Below are 23,644 nucleotides of genomic sequence, written 5' to 3'. Positions count from 1 at the left end.
GGCAAAATCTTACAAAGGAACTCGTAAGCATCTACTTAGGATACCTGATAACTTGACCAAGATAAGTGAAGTGAGAGCAGACATACAAATTGAAAACAATTTACAGACTGCCCCTCTTTTTGATTGTAAGACTAAATAGTCTGTTACAAACAAGGACTTGCCTAAGGAAGTCCTTTCCAGTACAGCTGATTGGAAAGATTGCTGAAATGCCCTAAGAGACTGATTGAAACATGTTAGGTATAGCAACTTTAAGGGCCTTTCAGTCAGTTAATATATTTATTGTTTGTTAGTGTTTTAGTTCAGTAAGGAAAATTTGAGAAGAATCTAAAAAGCGGGAAGATGTGCTATAGAGTAGGTCCTCCAGGAACTGTAGAGATGCCAGTTATCCTGTACATGCTATGCAGTCTTTGATTTCCTATGGCACACTTCTTGCTGGGGGCAGAAACAGAGAACCCAAGGACAGAGCAGTTGCAGGCTATAGATACACAGAGGAACAAAGTTTGTTATTTCACTTCTGTACATAGTTTCTGTTCCTAACAAACAGGGCTGGCTCTACTGTTTTCACTGCCCCAAACAGCATGCCGAATTGCTGCCACGGACGGTGGGGGCAGTCCTTGCGCCATTAGGGCGGCACGTGCATTTCTGCGGCGGCGGCAATTTGGCGGCAGCTTCTGTCTTCAGCCGGAAGACAGAAGCTGCGCTGCCTCGGACAGCTGAACATAGAAGCTGCCACCGAATTGTCGCTGCCGTGGAAATGCACGTGCTGCCCTAACGGCACACGGACTGCCCCTGCTGTCCACAGTGGCAATTCGGCGCTGGGGCCAAAAACGCATGGACTGCTGCCTCTTGCAGATTGGTGCCCCAAGCACCTGCTTGGAATGCTGGTGCATGGAGCCGGCCCCGCTAACAAAAGGTTCATCTTGACACTGGTCTGCTCACTGAGGGATCTCTCGCCTTTGCCCTCCACTAAGACTTGAGTTCATATACAAGACTAACATTGCAATATAGCATAGCATTATCAGCTGTACTATTGGGGATTTTCTCCTCAAAGTTAAACTGAGCTTCCTTCTGCCATCTCTATAACTCTATTGGCGGAAGCTAGACATCCTATTGTACTTTATTCCCTGTGCTTTTAAAAATCATCGATGTTTTGACTAACATTCCCTTCTTGGTTAACTAGGTTCCAGTTGCTAAACATGTATCTGAGCTATTGCTCAGAACATAGCACTGTGTTTTCTTACAGCATTAATGCACAATCTGTATCTAACTGATTGCTTTGTAAAGTACTTTGAGATACACCTTGAGTACGACAGGCATGATACAAACCCAAGTCCAGTACTGTGCACTCTCATTTTCTTCATAAATACACTTATTTAGGGAATTCAAAGACTGAAGAAAGATTCAGGAAAATTTCACATATGACTAAGTGAATTTTGTACCTCTACTTTTTTGCCTGGTTTCAGATTTTGTTGCATAAGTATCATACAGCTCTGCTAGACATGCAGAATTTGTATGCAGTTATATGTGTTTACAATATACACATTATGGGAACAATTTACAAAAGTATCTCCCATTGAGAACAAATATGCTTATATATATGCACAGACAAATGTTTAGAAACTTTGGCTACTGTATCTTGTACTTCTAAAGAGTTTGCATCAAACTGCTTAAAATATAGACAGCCAGATTCTCAGCTGATGTAATTGGAGCTATGCCAGTTTACACAAGATGAGGATCTGGTCCATAGAGTACAGTGTCCAATCTTTCTCTTCCTAATGAATGAAAACTGATAGAGAAATAACACATGAAGTATCTACTGCATGTAAATTATTTCCCAGCTTAGTCAAATGAGGGTCAGAAACCACCTTCCCATCCCTGTCAGAGGGCTCTCTCCTCTTTGACTAAATCTGCAACTTTTCACTTTCACTGAGATGTGATGTATGCACAGACGAGCAGGCAAACAGATTTCAGATACCGTGGCAATAGGCACATTATAGACACCTAGATAGACACAGTCACATGCCCAGCAACACATGCTTTTCACACACGTGCTCTCAGCCAAGCAGAAGAGTAAATGCTAACTACAGTGCTTCCAAGTTGAGAACACATGTCTGGGCATACCAGGAGAGTAGAGGTTATTATAACTCTGGACAGCAAACCACAAAGGCATTCAAAGAATCACCACCACCACATTTTACAGAATATTATTACAACTGTCACCAGCAGCTCTGTCAGAAATCTGAAAATTGCAAAGGACAAAATTTAACTACTGAGAGGCATGGGAATGTTCAAATTGCATGACAGCTAGCAGACAAATCCCTCATCAACTAGCAGAAAAACCAGCATTTACCCAACACCCTGAAGAATACAAGGGAAAAAAACTAAATATTGGAATGTTATTAGTATATCTCTCTTTCTTTATTAGTTCCACATACACAGTCATTATGGTTTTTTGTATCTATTGTCTCTCTCTCTGTTAGGGTGACCAGATGTCCCGATTTTATAGGGACAGTCCCGATATTTGGGGCTTTTTCTTATATAGGCTCCTATTACCCCCACCCTGTCCCGATTTTTCACACTTGCTGTCTGTCTCCCCGACACATATACCAACATATATCCTGTATATGGACCCTCCAAAGCTCAGGACCTACCTTTGCATCGAAGGGTCTGAACCAAAACACTGAATCCAAACAGTCCTATTACTTTGGGAAAGTTTGAATCACCTCTGAGTTTTGTGGCTCAGGCCCATCTCTACTATTAGGAAGGGAGGAAATAAATGGTTGTGTGGTATGAAGATTTTACTGGAATAGGTTTGGGATGGGCATGTTACCAATAAACAAGATCCCAGGTGGAGTTAAATTGTGTGGCTGGGGTCCTAGATATATATGACAGGCGGGGCTGGCCTTACCAGGAGGCGAACTGAGGCGGCCGCCTCAGGTGCCAGATTGGTGGGGGAGGGCCACTAGGACACAGAGTGTAGAAAATTGTGTCTGCAGCTGGTGCATATGTATTCTCTCTGCTCTAGATGCACAGAGATGGTGGAGTGCTGTGCTGGAGGAAGGAGGGCACGAGAGATGTAACAGGCAGGCAGGAGAAAAGGTGAGAGGGAATAACAGAAAGCAGCAGGAGCTGCAGGGAGAGAGAGGAGAAGGAGCCTCTCATGTACCTCTCTAGCACCTCCAGGAGCCTGGACTGATTAACACCAGCTTCTCAGGGAGCTTCCTGTTTCCTGCTGCTTCCCTGAACCCACTTGAAGAGAACAGATGGTCAACTGAAGCAGTAGGAGCCAGCTAGGCCCTTAAGATGCTGATATCTTCCCTCACTCAGGTCCTGCTACCAGCCTGCTTATTTGTCCCCTTCAACTGAGTGTTGAGAGCCACTATAGCTGGCACAGAGCAGCAGTCATGAGTGAAAGAAGAAAACACCCCTCTGGGGCAGAAAAAGAAAGCAAGCAAAGGCAGCTTTCTTCTGGCCCCAGTGAGGATGTGAGTGGTGAGGAGATGCCCGATCTTCCAGTTAGTCAGAGTGCAGGTGACCTGGCAGCTACTGCAGCATCCATATCTCCATCTCAAATGGATGTAACCAGGCACGTTCCTGAAGAAAAATGTAGATCAGCGAAGAGTGTGGTGGAGGCACAAGAAACAGCTGCTGCTGAGTTTAGTTCCTTACGATGATCCAGGACTGTGGACCCACTTGAGCAGTAGCCTGAGGGACTTCCTTGTACCGCATGGGCCACAGCAAGTGAAAAACTTCATGTTCCCCAAAGACAATCAAAATAGAAGTTTCCATCCAACACATGAAATCCCCAATGGTGACAAAGTGGAGAAGCCATGGCTTATGTACTCAAAAACCCAGAATGCTGCATAGTGTTTTTGTTGCAAACTCTTCCAGTCTAATGTTCCAGCCGCATTGGGTTCTACAGGAACAAAGGACTGGAAAAATCTGGCTAGAAATCTGGCATGCCATGAGAAGGCAGCAAATCACCAGAGAGCATTCCATAGGTGGAAAGAGCTTGAGATGAGACTAAGGTTAAAGGCCACCATAGATGATCAGCATCAAGAGAAGATTGCATCAGAGTTTCTTTACTGGCAAAATGTTCTGAAAAGGCTCATTGCCACTGTGAGAATGCTTGCTACCCAAAACCTAGCACTGCGTGGCACTTCAGATCAGCTGTATGTGCCAAACAATGGAAACTTCCTTAAAATTGTGGAGCTGATGGCTGAGTTTGATGCTGTACTCCAGGAGCATCTAAGAAGAGTCACCACCCAAGAAATGTACACACACTGCTACCTTGGAAAAACAATTCCAAATAGGATCATACAGTTACTGGCCACAAAAGTCAAACTGAAGATTGTGGCAGTTCTGAAGTAAGCAAGATATTACTCTGTTATTCTGTACTGCACACCTGACATCAGCCATACAGAACAAATGACTTTAATGGTGCGTTTTGTAACAACAACAGAACCTAATGAAAATGTCCCTGCAATGGTGACTGTCAGAGAGCATTTTCTAGAATTTATTGACATTGATGATACTACAGGAGCTGGTATGACAAATGTGCTTCTTAAAAAGCTGGAAGATATGGGAATTGCGATAGCTGATATGAGAGGTCAGGGCTACGATAATGGTGCCAACATGAGAGGAAAGAACAGAGGAGTGCAGACATGGATCCGAGAGTTAAACCCTCGAGCATTTTTTGTCCCATGCAGTTCTCACTCATTGAACTTAGTGGTCAGTGATCCAGCATCAGCTTTTAGTGAGGCTGCTGAATTTTTTAATGTAAATCAAAGCATCTATGTATTTTTCTCTGCATCAACTCATTGATGGCAAATTTTGAAGCAACATCTTGGAACATCCTCTCTTACACTGAGTGCCACACAATGGGAAAGTTGAGTGGAGATGATAAAGCCTATCAAACACCAAATTGGGAAGATAGATGATAACATAGTTGCCATTATGGAGGATAATGCTATGACAGGAACTGTTCATGGGAGAACAGTGGCAGAGGGAAATGGAATCACCAGAAACATGCATAACTTCAAATTTCTGTGTGGCTTAGTGTTGTGGCATGACATACTGTTTGAAATAAATGTTGTAAGCAAGAGACTCCAAGGTGTTGACCTTGATATATCTGGAGCAATGGAACAACTGGACAAAGCAAAGTCATACCTACAGTCTTACCGGTCAGATGAGGAATTTCAAAACGTTCTGCAGAGTGCACAGAACTTGGCAGAGGAACTTCACACTGAAGCTATTTTCCCACCTATTCAAGAATACAAGAGTCACCGAAGAAGACATTTTGATTACAAGGCACAGGATAATCCCATAAGAGACCCCAAACAACAATTCAAAGTTGAATTCTTTAACCAGGTGATAGATTGTGCAATACAGTCAGTTGAAGAACGTTTCATGCAGCTCAAGGAACACAGCAATATATTTGATATGTTGTATGATATTCTAAAACTCCTCACTATACCTGAAGAAGACCTATACCAGCAATGCAGGGCACTTGAGACAGTGTTGACAAGTGATGACATGCGCAATATTGATGCAAGTGATTTAGGTGATGAACTGAAAGCCCTTTCAAGATACATTTCAGCAGGATCAACTCCAAAGGCTGTTCTGGAATATATGTGCACAAATAAGATGACCACCCTCTTTCCAAATGCTTTTGTTGCTCTGCGCATATTTCTAACACTTCCTGTAACAGTTGCCAGTGGACAATGCAGCTTCTCCAAGCTGAAGTTAACAAAAACACATCTATGCTCCACAATGACACAGGAGAGGCTGGTCAGCCTTGCAACATCTCAATAGAGCATGAGCTGGCCAAGATTGTGGACCTTCGGGAAGCAGTTCAAATCTTTGCAACCAAGAAGGCACGGGAAGCACCACTTTGATTATTCAACCAGATAAAAATGCCAGTGTTTACTATGCAGACAAGAAAAGTTACATTTGTTGTTCAGGCATTTTGAAAGTTACGTGTTACTTAAAATTTCTGAACAAGATATTTTAAGTTGTTAGTTCTCCTTTATTGGGGTAGAGGAGTAGAACAGGAAGAAGGCAGAATTGAGACCTTTTAAAGTTTTGGCCCAAGCGAGGGAGTATGGGGGTGTCATTTGAGCTCCCCGCCTCAGGTGCCAAAATGTTGTGGGCCGGCCCTGGTGACAGAGACCCCTATCCCTCTCATTGTTCCTGCCCTGTCTGGTCTAATTAATAGATTATTCCGTGTGTTTATTTTGATATTAAATTCACATTATGCTGCTCCAAGTTTTCAATGTGCTATAGTGAAAACATTGCAGAAGATTTCTGGGGACAGGTGGGTAAGGTATTAATTGTGACTTTTGACATTCAGGAAGGTGTGGGTGGTGTTTAGGAGAGGGCAGGTGGAACTTTTGATACTGGGAATGGGCTGCATCTCTCCTTTCCTTCACCCTTCTGCACAGGAAGCAGAGACGGCTTTACATCTGAGGGAGCAGGGTTTGAATTCCTTTTTTCCCCACCTCAAAACTATAGCAGCTATTGGCCCCTCTCCATTCTGCCCCATTATCTTACCCTTCATCCAGCAATGAGAAAAGAGCACATTGCCTGGAGATTTCTGCTCAAATTATCAGCAGCAAAATAGTTAACAACACTGACCATTTCATCAGATTTCAGGATGAGCACCCGGCTGATATAAACAGGGCAGCCCATATAAACAGGGCAGCCAAAACTGTTATTTCAGGCTGTTTGCAGGCTCAGGTAAATATCACCAAAACAGTTATGGTGTACTGATATTTTGAAAGGCTCGAGACTTACTTTTTAAAAAAATAAACATTTAGATTCTGGAGCACAATTATGCAGCAATTTACAACTAATTTGCAATGATGTGTCCACACAACCATATTATACATGAGGTCCTGTTGATGAGTGCCAAAACCACCAGAGACTTATGCAGACTGGTGCCAATATAATTACCATATAATAATGTCCTCTGCACATGGGGCACAGTTCAGGGCCGCCCAGAGGATGGAAGTGGGGCAATTTGCCCCAGGCCCCGGGCGGTCTAGGTCTTCGGTGGCATTTCGGCAGTGGGGGGCCCTTCAGTGCTGCCAAAGACGCGGAGCGACTGAAGGGCCCTCTGCCGTTGAAATGCCACTGAAGACCCGGACCGCCGCAGAGTGAGTACAAGCGCCGCAGCTCCCCCGCTTTGCCTCAGGCCCCCTGAATCCTCTGGGTGGCCCTGGCACAGTTTATAGAAAGAATATTCCAGAAATGCTTGAGTGAGTTTTTAAAAGTTTGATTGTTACTATTGGTCACACCCCTTCTCCCTGTAAAACCAGGTGTTTTTAGTACCACGAGTTCAGAGGCTGATCTTGTGTGTGAGCCCAATTGAATTAGCTGCTGCAATGTTGATGACTTAGCGATCAGTGCAAACCAGGAAAATTTAGTTCAGCATCATGCCAGCTAAAGTTGGTCCCAGCTACATAATGCTGAATGTGATTTATTCTGGACTACATTACCTAACTTATTTGTTTACCATCATGTTCAAACACGATTGCATTTTTAAAAATGTAAACCAGCCCCAACTATACAGGCCACAAAGGGAGTGAAAATATGTAACTAAAATAAGAACTTCTAAAATGATCTAAAGCAGCCTACCTGTAATTTATAATATCACAATTTTAAAGTGCAATATCTCACAGTTTACCAGGTCTGGCAATAAGGGCTGTATCTCTTTGAAAGAGATAGGAGGGAATTCCCAGTAATACAACATTATAAAGCACCCATTTCTGGCCATGATGGTTTGTGAGATATTAGACCTTAAACCTATTATTGGTCCAGGACTGAGTATTACCTCTTGACCTGGGAAATTCCACATTTTAGGGAAATATGTTTGTATGTGTTTTGGTGTTTCTAGAAGAGCTGCTTGTAGGACTGGATTCTTAGAAGTTATCCCAGCAGACATGGATTAATGGTAGGTACATGGTAAGAACAAGACTGCTCAGGTGCTTAAAGTTAAAAATTTGCTTAAGTGCTTTATTGGATTAGGGCCATACTGCTCAGCACCTTGTAGAATCGAGCCTACAGCTAGGGTGGTTTATGTGTCAAGAAGCAGAAAGTTGAGTGTCATCATCAACCACTTGTAACATATTATAATTGCACTTCCCAGAGTGTGTTATTGCTGCTACAGATTGGTTTTTGTTACATTTTTCTGACTGCATCCTGACTAGTGCAGTTATGTTAGAACTCTGCACTTTCTCAGAACCTTAGACAATTAGGGTCAGATTTTCAAGAACTTAGCACTTTGGGTTCTGAACTCTTTAGAAAATCTGGTCAAAGCTGTCAGAAGGGGGGATGCTGGCCCTTATTTAGGTTCCTGAATAAGATTGGAGCTTTTTAGAAAATCTGCCCACAGCTGCAGATAGACTTAGAAATCTGTCCCTGAGCTCTTTGGAAAAATGGCCCTTTGACTCCTCCTTTCACAGTCTGTCTCAACTGGCCATCCATGCAACTAACAGAAGCCTTGTAGAAGTAATCAGCTTCAATGGAAGCCTTGAAGATATCTCACACACATACATGCACCTATATCCATGATGCACGTTTAGGTAAATGGCATAACTCAATGGCTATTAGCCAGGATGGGCAGGGATGGTGTCCTTAGCATCTGTTTGCCAGGAATGGGAATGGGAATGGGCGACAGGGGATGGATCGCTTGATGATTACCTGTTCTGTTCATTCCCTCTGGGGCACCTGGCATTGACCACTGTTGGAAGTCAGGATACTGGACTAGATGGACCATTGGTCTGACCTAGTATGGCCATTCTTATGTTCTTATAACACCCACTTCCACTGCCTCTGCTTACAGAGGGGACATGCCTTCCCTCTCCATCCCAGCTGGCTTTGCTCACAAGAAGTATATACCACAATACCCACACTGGCTGTGCCTACAGATGACATGGCCCCTCACTCTCCACCCACAATTAGCTCTGCTTATGGGAGGGAGGCTAATGGGAGGAGGGGGAACACCCTTTCTCCAACAGTTCTGATTTGCAGGTGCTGTTAATTTTTTTAATTGTTTTCTATGAGTTGGGTCTGCACTTTCTACTTGCCAATACAAAGTAACCTCTTGCAGTGTCAACCTCCAGCACCAGAGGAGTTCGCTTCATCCCTGTCCCATGAACTAATCAAATAGGGAGAGGAAAGGGAAGGCTGTAAGGGTGTATATGCAGGCAGATGCCTGAATGGGACAGGAGCACCATCCCTGACCATCATGTACCAGCACCAAGAGCTAGTATCACCACTGATTCCTTAGGCACATGAAGAAGTGACATGTTACTATCCTGGAGTGCTACTGTCACATGCTACAGTGAGCACAGTTACTTCCTATGGATATGACCCAAAGCCCTAAAGATTCTCATGGACTTCAATAGACTTTGGATCAGGCCCTATCTGTTTTATGAGATTATACTTCCCCCACTAAAACATTCTTCCAGATCCTTCACTATGTGAGACCTGTCAGATTGACTGGAGGTGGGGGGAGGGTGTTTCCTCTGAAAGAAAATAAACACTGCCACTTTTGCAAACTGCATAAAAGTCAAAAGCTAAGCCATAAAAGTCAGTGCATCTCTGAGATTAAACTACAGCCTGTTATTCAAATGCAGAATGTGGTGTGAAGCAGATATAGAGGCGTTTGGCTATAGAAAAAGGCCCTTCTCTTCTCTTCTTAGACAACACGTTTCATGACAAGCCACCCTCCGCCTAACCAATGAAGATTAGTGCACAAAAAGCAGCATTAACAACTAGTGATATTCAAAACTTGAACAGTAGCTCAAAGTGCCCTGGACATTAGGATAGTTTGGATTCACACCTGAATCCAGATCCGAAATCCATGGCTCAGACCCATCTTTTAATGGAAACTGTGAAATCTGGTTGTCAGTCCAATAGTGACAATATGCAAAATACTCTACAGATACAGGTCCTGATCCTAAAACCATTGAGAGGGGCCAGATACAGAAAACCAAAACTGGAGAGGTAGAGAGTGTGGCTGGGCAGGAGATGAGCACTGGCAGGGGAGATACCATAATCACAAAGGTGGTTTTCCGAGCGTGAGGTTCATCCACTGCGATTTCCCCAAATGCAGGAAACTCGACTGCATAATTTGTGGTAGTTGGGGACTGCGTTCGCGCTCTCCCCTGAAAAAAAATATAAAAATCATGGAGGAGCAGAAAGTTACTGTCTGAGCCATATGGGTTGTACAGATACTTATATTTACTGCAAATCATAGAATCATAGAACTGGAAGAGATCCCAAGACATCATCTAGTCCAGTCCCCTGCACTCAAGGCAGGACTAAGTATTATCTAGACCATCCCTGACAGGTGTTTGTCCAACTTGCTCTTAAAAATCCCCCATGATGGAGATTCCACAACCTCCCTAGGCAATTTATTCCAGTGCTTAACCACTCTGACAGTTAGGAAGTTTTTCCTAATGTCTAACCTAAACTGCTCTTGCTGCAATTTAAGCCCATTGCTTCCTGCCCTGTCCTCAGAGGTTAAGAAGAACAGTTTTTCTCCCTCCTCCTTGTAACAACCTTTTATATACTTGCCAAAAAGATTTTAGAAACAACAAGCTGCTGGAGAGTTGTAAATCAACACATTTCTCATGGGTTATAGAAGTAGTGGTGAAGGAGAGAGAAAGAGGTAACAGGAGTGTACATAAGGGAAAGGTTACAGTGGGGGTGACATAGCAGACTATGGATTAGTAGCAATTCCTTGGAAAAAGCAATACAATTAAGTGCCAGTTCCTCCAGAATCATCATGTGATGGAATTGTTCTTGTAGCCCCTTCAAAAAAGAAAGTGCACCCATTGCTGGATCTTACAATCAAAGAATAACATTGCTCTATTTACTCTGGTACTCTTTCCATAAGCCACTCAGCTTTGCACATAATGTAGCTTCATAGGATACTTTTTTGGGGGGAGGGAAGATGGGGGGTAAATGCTGCTGAATTTTTTTATCATTATGTTGCTTTGTTTGGTTTCTATATGGCACATTTTAGGAGGTTTGCATTTTATGGTGAAAAGTTCTAACACTGTGTGTGTCATTCTGGAAACTCTAGCAATGTGGGAGTCAGTGTTTACTGTTTTCTACTTCACTGCAATATATTCCCCTTCACAAAGAACCACTTCTTATACTCTGTGCTGGATGGTTGTATTGTTGTAGAGATTTATTTCTGTTCTTTCCCGGACAAATACACTATGGTGATGTAGAAAATAGTGAACATAATACCAAACTTCTTAAATACCCCTCTCCTATCACGGTTCTCTGAATGCTACACACACATTAAAACAGATATGAAAAAAATTAATAATAAAAATAAATCTTTGAAAGCAAGAAAGAGTAATACAATGTAGAGTATAATATAAGGATCTTCCTTTCACAGGGTTAAAGGGAGGCTTCAGTGTTACATAGACCGGGGGTAGGCCCTTTACACAGGGGGTGAATTTCACTCAGACCTGTTAACGTTGCTTTAACATCATTTTCTGTTTGCAATATTAAATATATGAACTGTTCAATTTAACAAATTAATTTATTACTATGAAAGCCTGATAATTAAGGGTCTCTGATTTGGAGTCATTGGCCAAACTTTCCTGGTATTACTCTAATGACTTCACACGTTGGTTTATTTTATCTCATTTGCCTTTTGACACTTAATCCTGCTAGCCTTACTCACATGAATAGATACATAGATTTGGCCTGTTACACTGGACTCCTTTGCATTAACAGTTCAATAAATGAAGTGACATATTTGGATGCCTTTGCAGGGTGAAAAAGAACTACGTTGTGTTTCATGGAGGAAATAGAAGCTTTCACAGGGCAAATTAGAGTTTTTCCACATAGCTGATGGAAAACCACTGACTGATGATTTCACACTGCAGTTTAGGGAAGACCGCATCCTGCTTATAAACTCTCAGTTAGATCCTAGCCCTTGACACCATAAGCCTTCTTATAAGAAGATATATTTGAGATAAACACATTTGAGCATGTTGTAATTTCTACAGTCAATTATGCCACCAAGAAAGAGGAGGCCAAATCCTGTCCTTTATTGGAGGGAATGGAGACCTATGGGTGTAACAAAAGAGAGTTTAAATGGTTCTTTGGTGGGAGGAGGGGAGAAAAAATAATACAGCAATTTCTGGCTTTTAAAATCAAGACAGCTTGCCTGAATTAGGCAAGGGGGAAATGAAAAGAGTGATAGCAGATACAGAATATTTCAGAATATACTGACAGTGAGAGTGGTGAGCATAGCTGGGCCAGGGATGATAGGATAAAGAACCTTTCCCCTTTCCCTTTCCCCAGCTGAGTTCAGTTCCCACTGGACAGGTATCTACATCCCAAAGCCACGCGCACAACTGTATTAAATTCCCACCCTTCTTGGCCATTTCAGCACGGCCCCAGAGACTGAATAGTCATCCTTAGAGATAATACCTCAAGGTTGTGGCTGAGGCCCATTAGGGTTGGCAATGTAGTGAAAACGTACACAGTCATTACCAGAGCAGTACTTTTCTGGTAGACAGAGGATGTCAGTCTTCAGGGCTACCATTCCTTCACAAACACTCAAAGATGGTGGGTGTCGCAGGCTACTGGGCACCATCTAATCCCTGCTGAATAAAGGGCTCTAGCAAAGCTACTCAGAGGAAAGGTAGTAAGACTGGCTGCTGGAGGGAGTGGGGAGAATGCATTAGGACCCCACATCCAGGAGCCACAGAGCTGGGTTGAACTTCAGCTGGGGAGGTTTCAGTTTGCTTTCTGATTCCATTAACTTCATTTACTTTCTTTTTACAAACGCTAATGTCTGAAGACCAAGATCTTGCTAGAGGCATTTTTTTTCTCCTCCTGGGTCATTCCACCAGTTTATAATGTTTGCTTCTTCTGACCTGAGACTATGATGGCAGCAGGGGGGAAGGGGGAGAAGAGTTATCACTAACTAGAGTTAACTCTAATAATTCATTAAAACATGTTAAACTTCCATTATTTTTATAGACGACTTGTTGAATAAGAACCTCTAAGATCTTATTTCCTCTAAGTCCGCCATCTTTAGTAGTGGAGCCAGACCAATGTCCAGGTCAAACATATTCTTGTACTGGGATGTGGGCTAAAAGTTATCCTAGCATTGACTTTAATCTGAATATAGTCCTCAAGATCTGGCCACTTGATGGAGCCCTTTAAACTTCGGGTACCCAGGCTGGTCCATCAGAAATACTTTACTGAAGTCTGTGACTTTAAACCGTGACATGACGAAGAAAGTAGTTTGCTGTCAGACTTGCCATGTTAGTAAGGAGAGAGTTTAAGATGTGATTGTTGTGCTCAGCCAGGTGAAAGCAAAAGGACAGTTAACAAAACCAAAGAGGCAGATAGACTCAAGATCTTTTTTCTAAAAAACATGCCAGAATTTTAACAAGCATAATTAATGCAATTTAACATACAAGTAGAGATATTCATCTCATTCTATAGTACTGCCTTACTTTTATGCTGCCAACCTGTTGATGATATACATCAGCTGACAGCTTAGTATTAGCCTCTTGTCTAGAAGCCCCAGCTGAGACTGAGGCTTTGTTGTGACAGACAACCTATGAATACATTGTGAGAGATAGTTGCTATCCTGAAGAGAGTCTAGACAGACGAAACAGAGATTGGGAGGGAAACAAAGGCCCAAAGAACAAGAGAAGTGACTTGCCTAATATCACACACCAAGTCAGTGGTACAGTCAGGAACAGAACCCAGCTGTCCAGATTCCCAGTTCAGCGCCCTATCCACCAGAGCACATTGCCTCCATGATAACAATTATATAATGTAGGTATCTTGCTGCTCTTGCTATTTGGCAATGTCCTGTCTACATCTTGACTGCCTGGCACTCCTCTTTCACTTCTTTATGGTGTTTCCTGCTGGCTGGCTGTTTAAAGTATATGTTCACGATGGAGCAAACTGTCTCCTTTTCCATGATTGTTAAAAAAATAAAAAATTCCAAGGTAAATTCTGCTGGGTGTTCGCTAAAAATGTTTAATTTGTTGGATGATCTGACCTATTATCTTCCAGAATTGACAGTCTAGTAATATGACATCTCATTCAGAAAGATAACACAAGTGTAAATGTGATGGAGTACATGCATCTCCCTGCCATGCAGTGTCTAAGATCAAATAAATTTTACAGCCCTGTTTAGAAGTAGGAAGTATTTAAGAGAATGTGGAGATTGGTTGAGCTGACAGCACTGGATCCAGAGAACTTCATCTAAGTGTGTAGTATCTGCTCATTTGTTTGGTTGTGCCTAAAGCAGTTGATGTCACACACTATGGTGCACACAGAGCTACCTAGTGGTCAAAGCAGGAGTCTGGCCTAATTTTCAGAGCAGAATCAGCAGACAGAACTGGAGGTGTGGTCAGGAGACAAACCGAGGATTAGAGCCAGGGATCAGGACTCAACCAAAGGTTAAAGCTGGAGTCATGATCAGGAGACGAACCAGTGGTCAGAGCCAGGAATCAGGACTTCAGAAGCAGACAGGACAGGAGCTGGAGCAGAGCAGGCAAGGAATGAAGCAAGGGTTGGACAGGAAGCTGGTCTGACACAGAACACATTGAACAGCCACAATGTTGCTCTTGCTACAGGGCTTAAATGGTGATCTGGTGGCTCTTTTGACCAATCAGGGAGCACAGTACTTAGTGTGGGTAGACACAATCATCATTAAAAATCTGAGTGTTTAAGTCAGGCCACAACAGCTTGCGAGAAGAAATGATTTGAAAATACTCGCTTAATACTGCAGGTGGCCAACAGAAAAATAAAAGCTATGTAGTGCAGATAACCCTGATGGAACCTGCACTCTTATTGAACAAAACTAAGACCGTAAAGAAATACGACCAGGAATCACTGATCTAGAAACAGGCTGAGATGAATGGGGATGGTGGGGAAATGGGTTCTCTCTCTCTCTCTCTCTCTCTCTCTCAGAAGTGACCCAGGATAATCCATTCCAGATCTTATTTAACTGGGAAGCCTCATTAGGCAATAGCTTATAAGGTACTTGTGGAACATGCACCTCTTTGGCATGGGGCAAGACTGTTGGAAACCAGCACTTAAATTGAGTTCAGTTTTCAGAGCTTGGGAATATTTTTTTCTTACACTGACTACAATAAGACTTGATTCTGGTGTCAGCTCATAAGTGAAAATGATAAGCTTGCATGGTGGCATGCTTTTAGGCTCTTTAGGACATCACTTTATTTATTCTGGCTGCTATTTTCCATTGTGACTATTTATGCTGTGGTAGTGTGTAGATGCCTCAATTGAGATTGGGGATTCATAGTGCTGAGCACTGTATGGAATAGAGGATGGCCCCTGCCTTAACCAGCTTGCAATCTGTATTTATTATTTCCACTTAAATGGAGGAAGGATGGGCATGTGGCTAAAGAACAAGACTGGCAGTCATAATATTGGTGGTAGAATGGGATTATAACCACAGATTTCCTGTTGGAGCTGGGGGAAGTCATCAATTCTGTGTGCCTCAGTTTCCAGTCTGTAAAATACATATATTTATTCCTATCTCCAAGGGGTATTGGTGCTGTGTGGATTCATTCATTAAGATTTGTAAAGATCCTCAGTAGCAGAATGCAGTAAAATTGAAAAGTATCGTTATTTTTTTTAACTCTGCCCATGTTGGAAGCTTTATGAAACTATTGATTAAGGACATGTTAAATATTTCTTTTCCATTACAACAGTTTGGAAAGACTAAAGACTGAGAGGAAAAGGAGGCATTTCTTTCTTTGACAGACATAGGTTTGTGGGTTTGCCTCTTGCAGAATGTTTTAGTTCCAACCACTCTCCAGATGAGGGTTCAGCTGTTTGAATGTAGTGGAGCACAGTTTGACTGAGGTTTTCTGGGATGCAGAGGGTGGAAATTTATTCCATATCTTTTGGGTTGATTCTCTCCTGTGTTTGGCTCCAAGGGACATCAGAGCGCTGGTTATGGAGCCCTGTTCAGTGTTGGCCTTGGTGTGTGTTGCCATAGCCACCAGTAGAGGATTGGCCTAGCACAGCTCTGCCACCCCCCTTCCCTACTCCTCTATACCGGGGTGTAGGGCAGCTGGCTCAGGTGCCAGCTCCACAGCTTTATGCCACTGGCAAGTTCCCTTCCACCAGGGGAATTGTCTGATGGTGAATTATGAAGTTTTTCATTCTGAAGCACTGTACAAACATAGGCCATGATTCTGCAAAGACTTATACTTAATGGCAAAGACTGCACTAAACTTTACATACTGTGAGTATTCCCAAGTGACCCTAAAGTCATATACAAAACTGTATCCAGGGCTCATACCAATTCCCAGGTAAAGGCATCCAATCCTGGAATGACAAACGTCAGCTGTTTAGCAGGGCACAGCGATAATACACAACAGCTTAGACAGGAAATGAAGAATACATTATACAGTTAAAACCTAACGGAGATTTGGGTAGACAAATGTAATTACCTGATTTTGCAACAGCACTACTCTTATAAAAAGTGCCAGGACAACTAGTATACCACGAGAGACCAGGGCTTCTGTTTTATCTCTCAGCCAATCAGCAACATCTTCAAAAATTACTACATGTACAATCATCCATCATCATCTAAATTCTAGCATGAAGTATGCCATAAAGACATTCCATAGCTCCAGAAAACCTGATTTTGGGTTAAGGTGGGCTTGTATTGTTCTGTTCTACAATAAAGACACTGATTCCTGTCTGGAGTTTGGGAATTGGTTTGTGATGTTTCGACTGTATTGTCAGTATAATGCACCGTATGGATTAGTTATCAGATCCTACATGAGGCTGTAGTTTTCCAAACACCCAACAATAAAACAAAACAAGGTGGTTTTCTTACCTTAGCACTTATGTAATGCAGAAAGAATGCTGTGGAATTTTTTCCCCTAGGGTGGGGGAAGTTTTGAAGCATGAAAAACACAAGAGGCCAGTTTAAGAGAGTCTAAAGTATACTTTAAGACATGGCATTAAGGTATTATTTTATAATAGCTTTTAGTGAAAGCATTCAGAACATTCACTTTTATTTGCTAAAGTTAATTACTCAACAAATAAACACGATGTACACCCACTGCATTTATTTTTTCCTTTATAACACAGATCATTAAAACATTCTTTAAATATTTTTCTTTAGGATGCCTGAGAAGTAAGAATAAAAGCTTCTTGAGTGGTGTGAGTCAACTTGGAAGACATTAGCTACTGCAGAAGGAGACTGGGGGAGGATATATTTTGAATGGTGATTTTGCAGTTTATGGGTGCTCTTGGGGTGGCCCTCTGCACACAGACAGCTTCAGTCTCACGGTCAAATTTCCACCAAAAGTGGGAGTTCTGTTGACCCTCTGAATGGGTGGCCAGCTCATCACAAAGATTTGTCTGTCAACTCAGTAGATTTGTGACGGGGTGAATGGGCCATGTTAGGGACTGAACCCATGACCTCCTAATCTTATTGCATGGGTAGTGCCTCCTAGGCTGTTCAATGGTTATTTGACCTAGACGAGCAATTTAGAAGAAAATTTGACCCATTCTAGGGATTAAGGGTTCAAGGAAATCAAAACCCAGTGTTCAAACTTACATTTAACTTCAGCTCTTAGGTAGCGCCATATCTCAATGTGACACTTTCCAACGTACCGTTTGTGTCCTGCCATTACAGTCATCTCAAGCCTAGATGCCATAGGCTAAACTTTTAAACCTACAGAATGCATCTTAAGCCTTTCATGTTTGGGCTGGCAAAATTTGATTTTAACAGTGCACTTCACTCCTATGGAATAATGTAAGACATTAGTATCTAGACAGTTTAATCAGTTTAATCTTTAGCAACAATAAAATGCTTTGACATTGATTAGAAAAATGTAAACATTGGTTTAAATCTGTAAGTATTTATTTAAATGGCATTGGTAACAGGCTGCACAATGTGTTGAATAGGATATCCAGGAATGATGACATCCTGACTCCTATCTTTGCAGTGTTAAAACTGGCGAGGGAGAGAATCCAAAAATGTGCCCAATAGTTTGGATGTTTAATCCAAACTGTCTGAATCTCTTGAGTCTACAGAACTGGGATAGACAAGTAAAAGCTCTCTGAGATTTCTCACACTTTTGGTCATGGTCAGAGCCCAAAACTGAGATAAAGTTTCTCATCCCAACATGTCAAGACCTTAGAAAAGGTTCTTTTTTACTTTGTTTTGAGAGATAAAAGAAGGTTCAGTGACACTGGAGGTAAAAGATTCTTAATTTCTCTAAACCAGTTCACATACATTTCCCTTGTCAGAACAGCCTCCTCAATCATTAGCTTGAAAGATTTGAAATACTATGAGATCAAAACACCTACAAACTGATTCTGCTGTGGCTCAATGGCAAACATTTTTTCTCTTAAGTAATTCTAGTGACTCAATACCTCACCAAAATTTGGTTTATATTTGCCCAGACTCTGTTTACTGTTAGAAACTAGGGTGTTTAATAGATAAAAAGTTCTTCAAATAGAATTGTTACACATAAGAGTTTTGTATTTTAAATATTAATTAATGATCTCTTCTCTCCCTGGCAAGTAATAACCTGTAGCAGACATCAGAAGCTTTCATGTGGATTTCAGGCATAGGCTATGCAATCCACATTTCCATGCACTTTGTTGTTCTCTCTCTCTTCCCTCTCCCTCCCAGCTCACCTTGCCTCCCTCCCCCTCAGCCCAACCTATCAGATCAGATGCTGCAGCCCCAGAGTAGCAGCAAATAGCTCCATAATTACTGCATAACTTGCAGAAATCCCTGTTACTTGTAGTGGAACATTAAACTTCAAGATACTTGGGGTGGGGCAAAGGACCCTCCCCCACAGAGTGGAAATACTTCAGAAGGGGCCCATTTTATTCAGCTATGGGTAGTGTTAACACTGGTGTGAAAAAGGCTCATCACAATACAAAGAACAAATGGTAACTCTTCTTTTGCCCTCCTCCTCTTCATCCCCCTGTTCTTTCCTCTCATCTATTTTCAGATTCAACCCTTTCTTTTTCCCTATTATGCCTGTAGATAAGATATAGCAGTGTTGAGGCCATGAGTTACAGTAAATATACTTATTTTTATTGTAAAAGTCATACTAATGAATTTTAAAAATCAGCTTAACCCACTTGGTGCATCTTTCAACCAATAGTGCAGTGGTTAATTAAATACAGGCAGTAATTGGCTACATCTCTCTTAATTGGGCTGGATTGTCTGCTCCTTAAAGCTGCCAGAGAGAGTCAGTACAGCAGATAATTCCCTCTGTTTAGGTGAGCTCTCCACTCATAGAAATCTAGTGGAAGTGGATCTGCTGCCTCCTGTGGAAGCTGTGCCTTCTACCTCATGTGCAAGGGGCCAGGTTGAGTGTGCTCTGGAGAGTGGCATGAATGAGATAGGAGGGTAGGGGGTATGATAGATCAGAGTTACACTGCATCCAATCCTCCTCTGGCGTAAGGTCCCAGGAATAAGTTAGAGCTGCAAAGAGGCAGCTCTGACTTATGCTGGCACGAAGCAGCCCTGAATCAGTGACTCCCTGCTGCGGCTCCTCTCCACTACATCTGAGCACAGGTCGGACGGAGTGGGAAATAAGAGCCAGTTATTCCATTCTTGTCAGTCACATTTCTCTAACTGGTATTTGTTTTTGCAGCCAGGGCGATGAAATACATTTACTGGCTGCAGTCACAAGGATTCTAAACAGGCCTCTCTATGTTCAGCTGCAGTAAATCAGGCCATTGCTCTAATACGATCAGACCATGTATTTAGGGCTATATCTCAGATAACTCGTGGATTGAATTTCTTCCATTGCACCATTAAATCTGAGACAATCCCAGACGATCTGGGGCCAGATCCCGATCTCTCTCTAAGGAACAGGGAGCTGCAAAGGTGTCATACAGCCACCTTGCCCTATCCCACCCTCTGGCTCATGCTGATCCTAACTCTGCTGTACCAGAGGATCCAGCCCATGAAAAAGATTCCCTAAAATGGCCTCCTCTCTGGCATTTCGCTGTGAATTTTGTGTTTATTTGGTTTTGAAAGACTGTGTGCAAATATCTAATAACAACTTCCTCTGCTATTCTCTCCATGCGCGGCGATTTGTACGCCTTACAATGGCTAGCATTATATCCTTCCTATCCTTTACAGTCTCTTGTTGTCAGTGATGCCCTGTAGTTTGGTGAAAAATGGGAACACAAGGAATACCTTCCTTTCAAAGATCTGACTATCTTGTCATATTTTTACATAGATCTTTCTTTTGAGGAGAAGTCTAGTTTAAATAGTCTCCAGCTTTTGTGATTTTATAATATTTTAACTGAGTCCATTGTTTTTTTCCCAAGGCTGATTTGATTTAAAAAAAAATGTGTTTCTGTATAAAGCAGTGGTTCTCAACCTACCTATCACTGTGGGCTGCATATACAGCTCTCTGTGTGTTACATAGGCCACATCCACACACTATATATACTACTTGTATGACCCTGAGGATGTCACATGGGTGACAACTGTGTGCTGATTGGGCCACGAGTTGAGAATCACTGGTCTAAAAGGATGAATGCTGTTATTTGTTTAGCACCAATCATAAAGACAGACCCACTTTGAAGAGTTTACACTGGGAAATACAGACACATAGGTCTCAATCCTGAAAGGTGCTGAGCACTCTGGCACTGGTCCAGCCAAGCACTTAAGCATGTGTTTAATTTTAAGCCTCACTGATTTCATTGCTACTACTCACAGGCTTAAAGTTAAGCATATGCTCTGCTATATCAGGGCTGGAGTACTCAACACCTTGCCGAGAGGCAAAGTGACTTTCCCAAGATCACAGAGCAGTTTAGTGTCAGAGCTGAGAATAGAATTCAAGTCTCCTGACTCCCAGTCCAATGCCCTTTTTAGTAGACTGTGCAACCTCCTGGGAACTCTTATCACATTCATTGAGAAATATATGAGATATTCTGTCATTGGAAAAATACAACAGAGTTTAATAGGAATGAAACCTACAGGATTCTACAGAAATCCACTACAGTCTGACACGATTTAATAGGAAATTACATCCTTTCTATAGGGTTTTTATTTTATAGGATGGTTAAAAACAATCCAAACAGAAAGGTTATAACTTTCTATTAAATTCTATGGGACTTTTCTTTAAGGTGAACCCGTAAAAGTAATGAGCTATGAATAAATGTCTTGGAGATGGGAGTGGGAAAGGACACCGAATATATGTTGAATTAAAAGGAATTTAATAAAAAGATGAGAGCATCCCTAGATGAATATCTGGGATAGTTTCAGTTCTAACCTTACCGTTAACACATTCTAGTTCTCATCCAGACTCTTTTCAGCATTACTGAATCTGACCTGTACACTTATGGTCAGATGCCAGGCTTGTCACATCATCTGAGTACACACTGGGGGTGAGGTGAGCAGCTCACATATTCCACACAGCCACTTTCAGTAGTGCAAGCCACCATTTTGCCTGGCTGAGCTGTGAATTCCAAACTGAAATAATATCCACTATTCCCCTTTAAATAACACTCACCCTAATACTAGCACTACAAAGGGAATAAAATAAAAAGGACATGCAAGCTCCAGCCTTAAGAGAGACAAACGACATTTAGCAGCACACAGTAAAATAGCATCCCCACTGCAAAAACACAAATAAAACTGCACCAGATGCACCATAGCAAAAAAAAAATGCATATAACTTTAGTGGTGGAGAATCTCAAAAGGATTGCATCAAGAAGCAGCATAGAACTACTTAAGCCTTTCACTAGCTCACAGTGATTTTCAAGTTTCAGAGTAGCAGCCGTGTTAGTCTGTATCCGCAAAAAAAACTCAGACCCCAGACATACACCCAGCTCAGACACAGCCAGCTCAGGAAGAATAACAGAGATGTTATTATGCCTGGGCCAGAAGGCACATACAAAATCCTCTCTGGAAAAAGAAGCCCAGATGACTTCTGCTAAACCTGGGGTAAGCTCAGCCAATCAGGAACTAGAAGAAATACTATGTTACTTTTACCATTGGACTTACATCACTTCAATCTTAAAATAATTTTACTGGCACTGTGTACTAAACCCAACTTGTTTGCAGAAAATCCATGAATTAAAAAAAAAAACCCAAAAAACAAAAAAACCCTCAAAACTATTCACTGTTTTGAATTTTGCATAGAATGTTTTGCACTGCTCCATTTATTACCCTGAATGCTCTTTCAGCTGGCAGCAATGTCACAACAATGCTCAGTGTCTGAGTTCAGGTAACAAATCTGAAGTTTTGGGGAGTGCTTGTGGGTGCACTGAGTAACAATTAAAGCCTGGTCAGTACCCATAATCACATGAGCACCCTTGTGTACATGAGCAGTTTCATTGACCTCAACTGGATTAGTCATGCCAGCCAAGTTAAGCAGATTCTTAAATTATTGCAGGATGAGGACCTAGTTTTGCATAATTATCAAATGATTCCAATTTTATTGGATGCAGATACTGCAAACATGGGGCATAAAAGCAGTGTGCAGTTCTACTTACAACAGGTTATGATGGTGCAGGTCTAGAAACTGCAGTCTCCAAAGTTACTGAGCAGATCCTGAAAACAAAGGGACAGATTAGTGATTAGTGAACACACAGATACCTACAAAATTGTTTTATTTAAATTATAGTTTGGTTACATACTTGTTCATAAAAAACTATGTAGCAATAACAACAAAAATCAATTTTATTATTAGTCAGTTGGATAAATAGTTATTGGAATTGTAAAAAATATTACGGAGTGTGTCTCCAATCTGTTGGATGTTATCTGCTGGGGCGCAGGGCCCCAGCTCCTTAGATATGTACATTTTTGACATTTATTATTTGTTTATGTAGGGCCAGATTCTGATACCCTTACTTAGGATGAGTAGCAGTTTATTTCACAAGTCGTCATTACTAAAGTAAATTGGACTGTTTGCGGAGTAAATTACTCCTCAGTTTCAGTAAGCGTGGCAAAATCTGGCTCATTAAGTATAATGATAGAACACCTATGTTGTTGTAGGGTGACCAGACAGCAAATGTGAAAAATTGGGACAGAGGGTAGCGGGTAATAGGAGCCTATATAAGAAAAAGACCCCAAAATCGGGACTGTCCCTATAAAATCGGCACATCTCGTCACCCTACACTGCACAGGGGAGTACGGACAAGCCTTCTATTTCCTAAACTTCCCTGCCCAGCTATTTAGGGCAAGAGACAATCTTCTTGTCAGCATTACCATAGAAACTGAGCATATGCTTGTACAGGATTTTTTTTATCCATCTTGTAGAATTTGATTGCAAATTATACTCTATCGGCTGGTCGAAAAAAGCCTTTTTTACTAGCCGTAAGCATCAGAGGAGAATATTTGTGCTACAAGAGGGTTGCTGTGCTGGGAGGGTGAGTGGGTGTTCCTTGGCCATTGAGGTTTCTCCCCATCTCTGAGAGTCAATGCAGAAGAGGATCTGTGTGTGAAATCCTCAAAGAGAAAAGACTGACACTGTTTACATCTGCATCACCAGCAGCAGGAGCAGAGCTGCCTTTGCACCCAATCAACAGATGTGGTTCTGTTGTTTAAATGAGCTTGTGCTTGTGTCATCATTCAGAGACTCTGGCTGTGCTAACCCACTGATAATGT

At 41.9% G+C, this 23,644-nt stretch overlaps 1 protein-coding gene and 1 pseudogene across 2 annotated transcripts in view; both read left to right on the top strand.

Moving 5' to 3' along the window:
- The window catches only part of WNT7B (Wnt family member 7B), a 139,897-nt gene that overhangs the window by 42,885 nt on the left and 73,368 nt on the right, over positions 1-23,644 (top strand). The gene's annotated exons all lie outside the window — the stretch shown is intronic.
- On the top strand, positions 10,036-10,175 carry LOC123362309 (annotated as a pseudogene).

This window comes from Mauremys mutica, chromosome 1 (assembly GCF_020497125.1).
Source record: "Mauremys mutica isolate MM-2020 ecotype Southern chromosome 1, ASM2049712v1, whole genome shotgun sequence".
NCBI lineage: Eukaryota > Metazoa > Chordata > Testudines > Geoemydidae > Mauremys > Mauremys mutica.
The sequence above is the reverse complement of the archived record's forward strand: the minus strand, read 5'-3'. Positions and strand labels throughout refer to the sequence as shown.